A 14568-nucleotide genomic window follows, 5' to 3' on the forward strand; every position below is an offset into this window, starting at 1 on the left:
TTATACAAACTCAAATTGAGGGACTGCCCACAAAACACCTGACCACTAAAATGTCAAGGTCATGGAAAACAAGAAAAGACCAAGGAGCTGTCACAGACTGGAGACATGATGTGACTAAGATGACAAATACCGTGTGGAATCCTGAATGGATCCTGGAAAAACTGATGAAATCTGAATAACTTTTATAGTTTGGTTAATAATATTGTATCGAGATTAATGCGTTACTTTTGATAAATATTTTCTGGTTATATAAGATAAGGTTTCCTTCTAGACCCTCTCTTTCCTGCCAGCTTCTACATTCCTCTGAGAGCTCAACAGTGACTCTTAGAGGCCTCTAGCCGCAATAACAGCAAATCAGTTCAGCAATCTGAAAGAATGAGCCGTTTGGACCTGCATTTTCCAAATTGTTGAAACAAACTCTTTTGGCAGGCACTATTTTTAGAAAAGTAGTATCCATTTCTCTGCCATCTTATAAAGAGCATGGAAATCACTACTTAATTCTTCATTGTCCATACCTATTAATATAAACATCTGCTTTTGGGCCAGATGCAATGTCTCACACCTGCAATCCCAGCACTTTGGGAGGCTGAGGTGGAGGATCACTTAAGACCAGAAGTTCAACACCAGCCTGGGCAACATAGCAAGACCTCATCTCTACAAAAAAAATTAATTTAAAAAAGTATCCAGGCATGGTGGCACATGACTGTAGTCCCAGCTACTTGGGAAGCTGTGGCTGCAGTGAGCTATGATCACAGCACTGTACTCCAGCCTGAGTGGCACAGCGAAACCCTGTCTCTAAAACAATTATTAAATAAAATGTAAAACATCTGCTTTTGTACAATATATAAATAAAAGAGCTCTTGGACTGGTCTGTAGAGACAGCTAATTGTCGTGCTGGGTACTTTGGTCCTGTTCTGTGGGCCTTCACTCTCTCCTCTCCCCATTAGGCTACCCTAGTTCCTTCAGAGGGAGAAGGGAGCACATTAACCAGGTGACTTTGAGGAGGGATAGCAGCTGGGGACAGTCTGGCCCTAAAGGCATCCTCACAAATCACCAGAGCACACATAAGTCCTTTACATCAGCGGTCCCCAACTCCCGGGGTCCCAGACCAGTACCACTTCTTGGCCTGTTAGGGACCAGGCTGCACAGCAGGAGGTGAGCAGCGGGCAAGCGAGCATTACTGCCTGAGCTCCGCCTCCTGTCAGATCAGTGGAGGCATTAGATTCTCATAGGAGCACGAACCCTATTGTGAACTGTGCATGTGTGGAATCTAGGTTGTGTGCTCATTATGAGAATTTGATTAATGCCTGATGAGCTGAGGTGGAACAGTTTCATCCCCAAACCATCCTCCATCCTTGCCCCACACATGGAAAAAATGTCTTCCACAAAACCCATCCCCGGTGTCAAAAAGGTTGGGGACCCACTGCTTTACATCACTGTCTGGGTTTTCTGAGATGGTGTCATCATCATCATCAGTGTTCTTGGTAGTGACTAGGGTCCACCTTGCAGAGGGCACATTTTTGCCCAGGAAAGCCAGTGACAAAGCAACACTGAGGGCCAAAAGTTTATGATACAACAAGCACCAGCTGTCATCTGTGAGGCATCCTGATATGTTTGTGTGTCACTGAAATTCAGGGGTCACTGGAGCCAAGGCTTCAATGGGTAAAATGACCAGAGCACCATGATCCTAGCGGGTTCTCTCATTGATGCCCATGGATACCACGTGCATTCCTGCTCTGTGCCACACTCCTTCCTCAGACTTGGTAAATTTATTTGTCTCTAAAAAGAAGGGCTGAATACTCAGTCTTGAGGATCACTTCCAGATCTAACATTCTAGGAGTCAACTCATTGAAATATTTATTTTCTTTTACATAAAATCCTCCAGCGCCATCAAAGAATAATTATCACCACCACATGGTGCAAATGTCAGCTTTATCAATCAGGCACAATCCTTTCTTTGCAAAATAGTTCATTCCCCCAGATCTCACAGGCCACACCTCGAAGAGCTTAACATTGGGAGAAAGTATCAATTTAAGTCAACAGCATAAATGGCTCTCTGTGCACCAAACCGTTGGGCAACCCCAAAACCTCCTCTTGTGAAAGCAAATATGAGCTGTCATCCTCAGGTGCCCATCCAGAGAAGGGGAGCTGGTGCTATTCAGTGGGCCCCAGATGGAAATGTGCCTGAGCTGCAGACTTCAGGGGAATGCTTGAATAAGTTCAGTGAATTTTTGTCCTTCCCTTCATAGAAAGCTTGACTTGCTTTGTCATGTTTCCACGTGTAACCAAAGCCAGATGAAGAAATACAGACACTCTACCATACAAACTCTGTAACCTACACATCCAAATTGAGTAAAACCAAAGACTGCAGGTGGGGCCGCCAAGAAGCTGCAGGAAGAAGTAAGCAAGCAGGACCTCAGCAGGCAAATTTGCTGGGGTCAGGAGCACAGGCTTGAGATAGGGCATCCCCAGCCCCCACCCCACTAAGAGACACCAAGTCCAGGAGATCTTAGGGCTGTGCTTCTCAGCACCACGTGGTTGACTCAACTCCTTTGCCCTGGCTGCAATGCCACCACATTACTAGCCCACATCCATGTGATGCTAAGGCAGAAAGATGGAATGTAAAGGGTATGGGATTTGGATACAGACAGACCTGGATTTGCGTTTTAACTCTGCCATGTATGCACTGCTGTGCTTTATGCAAGTTACTGAACAGCTCTGTGCCTCGGTCTCCTCATTAAAATGAAGATGATAGTTCTACTCTGCCACAGGGTTATTGGGAGGATTAAAGATAAGGCACACAAAGCTCTCAATAACAGTGCGTAGGACATAGTAGTCATGGCAACCAATAAATGGTAGCTGTTTTTCTCTGTTCTGTGTGAAAAAAGCTGGACACAAAAGGTCACATATTGTATGATTTCATTTATATGAAATGTCCAGAACAGATAAATCCATAGAGACAGAAAGTAGATTAGTGGTTGCCAAGGGCTGCAGGGAGGAAGGAGTGGAGGGTGACTGCTAATGGATACAGAGTTTCTTTTAGGGGTGATGAAAATGTTCTAAAATTAGACAGAGGTGATGGCTGTGCAACATAGTGGTCATACAAAAATCACTGAATTGTACAAAGTATACAGTTGTAAATTTTATGGCGGTGTGTATTATTTCTTAAATAATAATTAAAATGATTAACAAGGTAAGTTTTATGGTATGTGAATTACGTCTTAACTAGAATTTTTAAAAAATACATGACCTGTACCTCAGTTTCTGAACATGAATAGAAATAAATATTTCTAAAATGTGGATAACAGTAGTACCTGACTCATAGGGTTTTTGTGAAAATTTAATGAGTTGATTTTTTAAAAATATTTAGACTAATGCTGACACACTACAAAAGCTCAATAAATGTCAGCTATAATTATTACTGTTATTGTCATTGTCATGGTCATCATCATTTTCATCAGAGGGAGCATAATTTAATAGTCAAGATCAATGGGGTTTGAGTTAAACAGACCTGGTTTAAAATCTGACTTCATACTTGGCAGTATATATCATAATAATTAATGATGTAGCTACTGGATTCAGACTATCTTCATCAAAATCCTCACTCCACCATTTACCATCTGATTTTAGGCAAGTCTTCATCTTCAACCCCTCTGTGCCTCAGTTTCTTCAACTGTAAAATGGGGGTGATAACAGTTCATACCTAATGTCATGCCATGAAAATCAAATGATGTATCCATTAGGGTGCTGATATGATTTGGCTGTGTGTCCCCACCCAAATCTCATGTTGAATTGTAATTCCCAATATTAGGGGAGGGACCTGGTGGGAGGTGATTAGATCATAGGGGCGGATTTCCCCCTTGCTGTTCTCTTGATGGTGAGTGAGTTCTCATGAGATCTGATGGTTTAAAAGCGTGTAGTGCTTCCCCCTTCGCTCTCTGTTCCTCCTGCTCTGCCATGTGAAGAAGGTGCTTGCTTCTCCTTCAACTTCTGCCATGATTGTAAGCTTCCTGAGGCCTTCCCAGCCATGCTTCCTGTCCAGCCTGTGGAACTGTGAGTTCATTAAACCTCTTTTCTTCATAAATTACCCAGTCTCAGGTAGTTCTTTATAGCAGTGTGGGAACAGACTAATACAGATATTTTTGGCTTCAGGTTTCAGAAACCTGGCTCAATTTGTCTGAAACCAAATAGGAAAAAAAGAAGGATAGGAAAGAGACAATAATTAATTGAGAAAACACAATACAAATCAAGAAGGGGAGGAGAAAGAAAAAGAAAGGAAAGAGAAAGACAGAGAGGTTTATTTTCAGTAGCCATTAGTTTTGGGATGCTTCCCAGAGACTTCTCTGCCCAAATTTTCTTTCTGGGTTTTTAAGATTATTATTCTTATGTTTTTAGTATAAGCTGCTTCAAACTCTTTTGGTAATAGGCAGGCACTAAATAAAACAATAGACCTTGCCTTATAGGCTTGTTGTTATCTCTGCTCTCTAGGGGTATAAATCTCATGGAGAAGACTGTGCAAAAAAAAATTTTTTTTTGAGACAGAGTTTCGCTCTTGTTGCCCAGGCTGGAGTGCAGTGGCGCAATCTTGGCTCACTGCAACCTCCACCTCCTGGGTTCAAGCGATTCTCCTGCTTCAGCCTCCCAAGTAGCTAGGACTCTAGGCATGCACCACCATGCCTGGCTAATTTTTATTTTTAGTAGAGACAGGGTTTCGCCATTTTGCATAGGCTGGTCTCAAACTCCTGCTTCAGCCTCCCGAGTGGCTGGGATTACAGGCGCCCGCCACCACACCCAGCTATCTTTTTTGTATTTTTAGTAGAGACAGGGTTTCATCATGTTGGCCAGGCTGGTCTCGAACTCCTGACCTCAGGTGAGCTGCCCACCTCAGCCTCCCAAAGTGTTGGGATTACAGGCGTGAGCCACTGCAGCTGGCACAAAATATTTTAACAATGTAACGTTTCTGCCCAGTCAATGGAATCATTAGGAAAGGCATTTTGCTTCTTTTTTCTTTTTTAAGCAACAGGGTCTTGCTCTGTCACCCAGGCTGGAGCACAGTGGTACGATCATAGCTCACTACAGCCTCAACCTCTTGGGCTCAAGGGATTCTCTCACCTCAGCCTCCCAAGTAGCTGGGACTCCAGGCACATGCCACCAAGCCCAGCTAATTTTTCTATTTTTTGTAGAGATTGGATCTCACTATGCTGTCCAGGCTGGTCTCAAACTCTTGGCCTCAAGCCATCCTCCTACCTTGGCCTCCCAGAGTGCTGGAATTACAGGTGTGAGCCACCTCACCCAGGATAGAATGGCATTTTGAATAGGCCAATATGTGCAGACATATGCCCTAAAAGATTTGGTTTCATTGAAATAATACAGCAGGAAGCCAGGAACCAAAGCCTTCAATCAGAGATGAGATTCCATCTCTGGGCCTTTCATAATCATACACGGCTTCAAATTCCCCATCACCAAAACAGAAAATTAAAGCAGAATGTACTCTCCAGGTGGCCCTCTAAGTAGGAAATAACATCTTATCACCCTACTTATGATTATAGAATCAAAGATTGGATGGGTCTTTAGGAAAGATGAACTTCTTTTCCAGATATGCAGACAGGGACCCTGAAACTCAGCGAGGGCAGCAGACTGGCTAGGTTCCAACAGGGTTGAACCTACTTTCTAGCCTTGTGTTCTACTGTGATATAATACAGACTGATGAATTTGTTTCTCTTTGTCTCTTTCTGACCATCAAAGCAACTGATTTCTACATGAGAGAAGAATATACATGCTGAGAGAAGAGTATCACCTGGAGATATGTACCAATTCTGTGTCCCAATGAGAAATTTACAAGTATCTGTATAGCTCTTAATGTAGAGATTGGTACTTATCTAACAATGGAAGTTCAAGTTTCTAACTGCTTTCCTTTTGGCCTAATTTGATAAGGATCAAATCAGCAAATCAGAGTAAAGCTGAGATGGGGATGTAAATATTCATTGGCCTCTGACATTTCTAAGCAAGAAAGCCAAGGACTTCTACCAAGCCTGGAGATTGTTTCTCTTAAGATGCCAGGAGGATATGCTAGTCCAGGCTCCAAGAAACACTGACCCACGTGCCATTTTGAAAAGCCCATCAGTTCTACACAATCACAGTAAGAGAAGAACATTTATTTCTATCCCCTTTGGCCACTGCCTGATTTCCATTCAACCTAGAAAGAGGTAAAAAAAAAAAAAAAAAAAAAAAATCAGCTATGCTGTGATCTCACTGCGTTGAGTATGGTAGCTTTCACAGGAGTCTTTACCTCATTAAGATGGGTCTGATAAGGATTGAAATTATCCCAGCTTTCCTCTCTATCACACATTCAATTCAACACTGTGATGAGTATTTCATAAAGGTTTTATAATTCTCAGTGGTATGGTGAATAGCCTTTGGCCTTTAAATCAACTGATAGAAAAAAGTTTCATCAGGCAGAAAAAATGAAGATTCTATTTCTGTTTCTAGATTTAGTTATCAGTCACCTGGTTTCACATTAAACTTTGATGATAAGTTATTCAATAGCCATGATATCAGAAGTTCTGCTGGCCAGAACAAATTGCCAGTAACTACTCGCATGACTAAGAGAAAGCACTGCCTCTCATTTCCCCTTTCTTTTGCCAAGGAGATTGTGGTTGCGATCTCCCAATCCTGCTGCCTTTTTTTCTTCCTCCCTTCCTAACCAAGGTCTATCTTCCTAATAAGAATACACTTGTATTCCATTAAGAGAGCCAGACAGAGAGAGAGAGAGAGGTAGAGAGAGAAAGAGAGAGGAAGGTTACCAGATTAAAGTTTTTATCAGACGATATCTCCCAAGCAACCTAAAGCTTTTAGTCTGTCAGTCCCTTCCTCACATCTCCAAAGGGCCAGGAGGGAAGGAAGCTCTTCCTACAGCATATTGTGGAACTGGCCCAGCCCAATGCACTTTTAATTCCTCAGGAATAGCATCACTGCCCCGTTGTTTCCCTGGGAGGTCATTCTACTGCCTATAGCTTCCATTCTACTATGGAATTAATTGTTTCTCCACCAAATTCGTAAGTTGAAACCCTAGCCAGGCGCACGGTGGCTCATGCCTGTAATCCCAGCACTTTGGGAGGCCGAGGGGGGCGGATCACGAAGTCAGGAGATCGAGACCATCCTGGCTAACACGGTGAGACCCCGTCTCTACTAAAAAAAAAATATACAAAAAACTAGCCAGGCATGGTGGCGGGTGCCTGTAGTCCCAGCTACTCGGGAAGCTGAGGCAGGAGAATGGCGTGAACCCAGGAGGCGGAGCTGGCAGTGAGCCGAGATTGTGCCACTGCACTCCAGCCTGGGCGACAGAGCGAGATTCTGTCTCAAAAGAAAAAAAAAGAAAGAAACCCTAATCCCCAATGTGACTGTATTTGGAGATAGGGTTTACAAGGAGGTAATTAAGGTTAAATGAAGTCATACAGTTATTTAACCTTAATTAAATAACTGTATTTAATTATTTAATTAATAAATAATTAATTTATTTTTTAATTATTTAAAAGAAGAGCTCTTCTTGCTCTTCTTCTCTCTTTCTTTTTCCTTTTCTTATTTTTTTCTTTCTTTTTTATTTTTTCTTTCTTTTTCTTCTTTGCTCACAAAGAAGAGACTATATGAGGACACAGCAAGAAAGCAGCCATCTGTGAGCCAAGAATGGAGCCCTCACCAGAAACCAAATCAGCCAGCACCTTGATCTTGGACTTCCAGCCTCCAGAACGTGACAGGATAAATGTCCGTTGTTTAAGCCACCTAGTCTGCGATATTTTGTTATGGAAGCCTGAGCAAACTAAGACACACTTCAATTCCTTTCTGCCCATTTCCTTCTCTGTAGTGCCTTCTTACTGCCTGCAAATTACTCTTTGGGGACTTACAGTCCTGAAGCAGAGGCACATTCTCACTTCTCCTAAACAGCAGCTTCCCTGAGCTACACATATTAAATTCTTTTAAGCTCACCTCATTTTTTCAATGATTTTTAAGGCTCTTCTCCATACTTTGTCCAATTTCAACTAGTACATTACTTATATGGATGACAAATTTCAACTCCATAAACCATCTTGCATGAACAACTACAAGATATAAAAACTCAAACATTCACTGTATCCTCCAGTATGAGTGCACTTGTGCGTATGTGCACTTGTGCATATGTGCACATATGCTGGTTTGTTATATATATTTCATGAGTGTCTTAGTCTGTTTTCTGCTGCTATAACAGAATACCACAGACTAGGTAATTTATAAAGAATAAAAGTTTATTTTGCTTATGGTTCCAGAGGCTGGGAAGTCCAAGAGCCTGGTGCTAGCATCTGGTGAAGGCCTTCATGCTTTGTTATCCCACAGCAGAAGGCAGAGGTGAAAACCAGTGCTCAAGGTAGAGGGAGGCACCAGGGGCTGAACTCACTTTATAACAACCCACTGTCATAATAACTAACCTGCTTTCATGATAATGACATTAATCTAGTCATGAGAGCAGAGCCAATCACCTCTTATCAGGTCCCAACTCCCAACACTCCTGCATTGGGAATTAAGTTTCCAACACATGAATTTTGAGGAGGACACATTCAAACCATAGCAAGGGGTAAAGGTAAAACATTACGGCCATTTAGGTTTCCTTGATTCTACCCAATTAGAAATACCAAGAGAAACCTGAGTTCCACTTCCCCAATCTCATCCAAATATTTCTCTTCAATGAGATTTTGAAAACCCATCCAGGGACTGGTTAAAGATGGCAAAATACATAAGAAATCAACTTCCTGCATATTTCCAGTGGTGAATTTGTTCCATTAAAAGGAGTCAAATGGGAGCATGTACAGGATGAGTATTTCTCAGAGTCCTGTGGGAGAAAGCAAGCCGGGGATTCTGCTCATGTTTTCTGCATTTGGACAGAGGCCCTGCTGGTAAGTTCCTCTGCAAGAGATGAACAGAATCCAGTGTTATCTAAATGTCAGATGGGATCATTCTAGAGAATAGCCCCTTAAACTCTCTAAGGAGAGGAGGTTAAATTCTCTGTCAAAACTTCCATACATTCCACTCCCTCTCCCTCAAAGGAAACCTCAGAGCTGAGGTACCAAAGTGACATCAAACAAACAGAAGGCCATAAATGCTACCTGCCTCTGTAGCACTGCCATTGGTGCATAGACAATGAGCCACAATAACACTGACAGCAGCCCAGCTCTCTCCTTGTTCATTTTGGCTGCAGGCCCTCATAGGCATAAATCGCTGTAACGTAGGTCCACTGTGCATTTTAGCAATTTTAAGTGTTAGATATTTCAAGTGATTTTATTCCAGTGACAAGGGGTGGGGTAAGCAACTGTCTATGGAACGGAGATTGTGAAGAGGTGGCCACTTCAGGTTCCCCCTGGTGCACAGACACCCAGAGCCCTGTAGGCGGAGACACAGAGCTGTCCATCTGAGCAAGTAGTGCTTTGTTCTTATTTGTCTTACCCACAAAATACATACACTTAGCATTGCGACTTTTCCTTTCCATTTGCATCTGTGAATCCTAGGGAGAAATCATAAATATCTGCATGTATCTATCTATGCATTTAAACAAATGAAAGTTGGCAGTGGCTTTCTTTTTTCCATTTCAATTGATAGGCACAATGCATAAGAAAGGAATTAGTGTTGATCTTATTTTATCAAAGCAATTTCAAGAAATCTTTTAGTCAAAGAAGAAAATAATCAGCTATTTCTTAGCACTGTGTTAAGTGGTAATTCATGCTCCTGCGGAAATACAATGACCACACCTGCCATTGTGCTTTGGGCCAGACCTTGCTTGGAGAACATTTAAAGGGCAGTGTGTTTATTCTACCTGCATATGAGGAGGCGCACAGATGCCCGCATGTAACACATCACAGTCAGAAACTCTATCACATGCAACCTGGGCATGGGATAGGATCATCCATGTACAGGTGCCAGCTCTGCCTGGAGCCAGGTAGAGAGACCAGATGGCTGCTGGGAGGGTTCCTGCCTCTCCTGATGCTCTGGACACACCAGGTGGGAAAATACTAGCAAATACGCATGCCGTTTTCTCTGGATATGTTGATGCCTGAATAAATGTCCTCCTTTTAAGCAGCGTACTAGTATCCTGTGACTACCCTAACAAATTACCACAAACTTGGTAGATTAAAACAACCAAAATTTATTTTATCATAGCTCTGGGGACCAGATGTCCAAAATTAAGGTGTCAGCAGGGCCATGCTCCGTCTGAAATCTCTAGGAGAGAATCTCTCCTTGCCCTATTCAGCTTACGGTGGCCCCAGACATTCCTTGGTTTCTGGTAACCTAACTCCAGTCTCTGCCTCTATCTTCACACAGCCTCCTCTACTGTATCTCTGTGTCTCAATCTTCTCTCTCCTTTCTCTCATACAGACACCAGTCATTAGATTTAGGGCCCACTGTCAATCCAGAATAACCTCATCTTAACTTAATTACCTCTGCAAAGACCCTGTGTCCACATAAAGTGACATTCATAGGTACTGGGGGCCAGAACTTGGACATATATTTTGGGGGGACACAATTCAACCCACTACAGGCAGCATATCGAAGATGTCTTGTGGCACACTGACTTGTTACAAATTGCAGCCATCCCCAAATCATTTTCCTTTTCTTTTCTTCATACCCCAGGAACTAGAACTACAAATAGAAACTTCAGTGAAAACATGGCGTGCTCACAGGTTTTGACTTAGAAGCAGGGAGGAAAGGCATTTATAAGACCCTGCAATCTGGACACTATGCTGGCCTGGAAACTCCACACTTGTTCTCTTCCAATCCTGTAAAATAAGGATTGCTGTCACCAGACTGCAGATGAGGTTACTGTGGCTCAGAGTAACCCACCCAAGGTCTCCCAGCAATCTCTGGGCAGGCCCAGGTTTGGAGACTGTGTCTATCTGACTACACAGCCTCATGCATTGTGTGTATGAGGATGTAGGGACAGAGTCAGAATATATGGCTGCAACGTGGCAGCATTTGGAGAGCTCTTGGGAGGGCCCAGACCATTCCCCCGACTAAGCTGCCTTACCAGCTTGTTAGTGCCTGTTTTTCCTTCACAGGGAACAGCCCCTTCCATTTTATAAATACACATAAGGATGTAACTCAGAGAGGAGTAGTACCTTCTCTGAAATACATACCAAAAGTAGACCAGGTCCTTTTCAGAGGCAGATTTGATCAGAAGGAGAAAACATAGAAGACAGCAAGGGCTGCTAGCAGACCCCCCTGAGAAAGAGGTTGAAGGCATCTAAAGACAGAAAATTGTGCAGTCCACTATCTTAGCTCCAGCAGCTGTAACAAATTTTCAGAGACTGGGTGGCTTAAAAAACAAACATTTATTTCTCAGTTCTGGAAGACCAAGATCTAAGTGCCAACTTATTTGGTTACTGGTGAGGGCTCTCTTCCTGGTTTGCAGATGGTCATCTTCTTTTATCCTCATATGGTGCAGAGAGGAAGCCAGCTCTCTTGTGTCTGTTCTTTTTCTTTTTGAGAATGTGCTATTTTAAAATTTTTATGGGTACATAATAGTTGTACATATTTATGGAATACATGTGTTACAAGTATATAATGTGTAATGATCAAATCAGTGTAATTGGGATATTCATCGCCTTAAACATTTATCATTTATTTGTGTTGAGAACATTCCAAATCCACTTCTCTAATTATTTTGAAGTATACGATAAATTACTGTTAACTATAGTTGCCCTATTGTGCTACCAGATCAGTAGATCTTATTCCTACTATCTAACTGTATTTTCGTATCAATTTTTTATACAGGCACTTATCCCATCATGAGGGCTCCATTGTCATGACCTAATTACCACCCAAAGGCCCCACCTCCTAATACCATCACATTGGGGATTAGGGTTTCAACATATAAATTCTGGAGAGACACAAACATTCCATCCATTGCAGTAAGTATGCCTGGAGCAGCCAGCTTCCTCTGTCTGATCAATTCTGTGTGGGTATCTGACAGCCAGGTGATTCTGGATCAATCAGGCACCTCTGTTTGTCTCAGGTTCCTATCTGTAACACAAAGCGAGAATAAACATTCCCACCTTTCGAGGATCCAGAACGGCTTCCCTGGAACTCCTTGATGCTGGCTTGGGCAATGTTTTACATGAAAACAAACACAAGTCACATATTTTGATCCGGGAGACAAATTGAAGTTAGGCCATCAAAATAAAACCAGAAGGGAACCTTTTGAAAAAGAAATTAAATGAATAAATATTTTCTCTAAATAGAAAAGTAATGAGCACGGTGTATAGAGAAAACTGTGCTAATTCTAAGCAATAAGTTAATATATTCTTTAGACAGAACCAGGAAATCAGAGAAATATAAAGTCCCAGCACAAAAACTTGCAAGATAATTTGATAAACCATTCCCTACAAGAAGGTAACTACACTTAGAACAGCAAGAAGAAATCTAAGGGAATGGAGCAAAAGCAAACAGGCTAAAAGAAAGCAAGAGGGATTGTGGTGAGATATATGGAAGAACTTCCAGACCGTTATAGGCATGAGGACTAAGCTCTGTTTTTGTTTTTGTTTTTGTTTTAATCTTGCCCAAATTCCTTTCTAAGGGATCTGGGGAGTCATGCCCTACAAGCCATAAATTCTCTCATCAGATGGGTTTTATTTAACCATGCATATCATGGCTTACTTTTCAATCTGATTCTGACATAACAAGGGAAAAAATCAAAATGTTTTACCCCAAAATATATTTCCTTGCCATACCTTGGAATTGCCCTGCAAAGTCTCTTGTAGGAAAAATCCGCCTTCTATAGAGAATCCCTTTCCCCCTTTGTTTTCCTTCCTTCCTTTCCAGATCCAGGAGATAATCAACTAAGAGCCAAGCACCCTTTTAAGTGCGATAAGAAACACTTTACAACTTGCTCTCTCTGAAGTCTACTATCTGAGAGCTTCCTCTGCACAATAAAACTTGGCCTCCACAATCCTTTACCTTACCCTGAACATTTCCTTTGATCCCAGGTCTTCAGATAAACTCAACTAGTTGTCAACCAGAAAATGTTTAAATTTGCCTATAGCCTGGAAGCCTTCCCCATTTTGAGTTGTCCTGCCTTTCTGAATGAAACCAATGTATTTTTTAAATGTATTTGATTGATGTCTCATGCCTCCCTAAAATACATAAAAGCAAGCTGTACCCTGACCACCTTGGGCACATGTTCTCAAGACCTTCTGAGGGCTGTGTCACGGGCCATGGACACTCACATTTGGCTCAGAATAAATCTCTTACAATATTTTAAAGAGTTTGACTCTTTTCATCAACAGGTATAAACTGTTGATCCAAGGAGGTATGGAACCTATTACCCACAGATATTCAGAAAAATAATACATGTTTCTATTTAGTTTCCTAACTGCACAATAAAGGGAGTTTTCTGATACTCGGAAACTTTTAAGAGAAAAAAAATAACTTTTTAATATACATTTGATCCCCCAAAAAATGTTTTTCATGGTTTTATATAATAATGACTACTACTTTCCTAGTGTTACAGTAATAAGTATATTATGATGATGATTATCATTCCATAGAAAGACTTACTAATATTTTTAGAACATCTCTTGGGTGCCACATACTTTTCACATGTGAACACACATAACCACCTGTAAGGAATAAGGAATCTGAGATGCAGTGCATTCGAGTAATCTTTCTATATCATGTGGCTAATCGGTGATATGACAGGAATTCAAAGCAAGTTTGGCTGATTTCAAAGCCCAAATTCTTACCACTACACTGAACTGCCTGAAATGTACATGGTTTACGTTTACAGGTTATGCTCTCTCAAGCATTCTGTAAGCTCCTGGAAGGCAGAGGCTCTGTATTGGCCTCTGTCTTTCCCACATCTGCCCCTCCTCATCTAATCAGCCAGCTGATCTTGTTTCTCCTCCTTCTAAATATGTTTTGAAGGCATTAATTTCTCTGCCTCATCAACTCCATTACCTTCCAGCCAGCCACCACCGTCCTTTATAAGAAGCATGAAGACCACTAACTACCTTGCTCTGCCTCCAGGCTTGCCTTTTCATAGTCAACTTTTTGTAGCTAGAGACAGCTTTCTAAAATGCAAATCTGATCAGGTTGTGCTCTTCCCTACAACTCTTCAATGGTTTCACATTGCCTCCTGCAATGGACTGCATGCTTGCATCCCCTCAAGTTCCTATGTTGAAATCCTAAACCCGAATGTGATGGTATTAGGAGGTAAGGCCTTTGGGAGGGGATTAGGTGATGAGAATGGTGCCTTCATGGATGGGATTAATGTCCTTATAAAAGGGACCCCAGAGAGCTCTCTCATGCCCTTTCCACCGTGTAAGGATGCAAAAAGAAGTCAGCAGTCTGCAATCGGAAAAAGGTCCTCACCAAAACCATGCTGACACCCTGATTTCAGATTTCCAGTCTCCAGAGCTGTAAGAAAAAAATTATGTTGTTTAAAAGCCACCCACACTATGATATTCTCTTATAACAGCCCAAGGTGACTAAGACACCTCCCAATGCTCTCTACACTCATAATACAGTTCCCAACTTTTGCTCTGCTGTCCT

General features: G+C 41.9%; 1 protein-coding gene across 1 annotated transcript in view; it reads right to left on the reverse strand.

Moving 5' to 3' along the window:
* Positions 1–11299, reverse strand: part of PAGE4 (PAGE family member 4) — a 79790-nt gene extending 68491 nt beyond the window's left edge. Inside the window, exon 1 of the mRNA XM_030806791.1 lies at positions 11157–11299. The gene's annotated coding sequence lies outside the window, so the exon portion shown is untranslated. The remainder of the gene's footprint in view (positions 1–11156) is intronic.
* Between the last annotated feature and the right edge of the window lie 3269 nt (positions 11300–14568).

The sequence above is a fragment of the Nomascus leucogenys genome, chromosome X (genome assembly GCF_006542625.1).
Source record: "Nomascus leucogenys isolate Asia chromosome X, Asia_NLE_v1, whole genome shotgun sequence".
Taxonomy (NCBI): Eukaryota; Metazoa; Chordata; class Mammalia; order Primates; family Hylobatidae; genus Nomascus; species Nomascus leucogenys.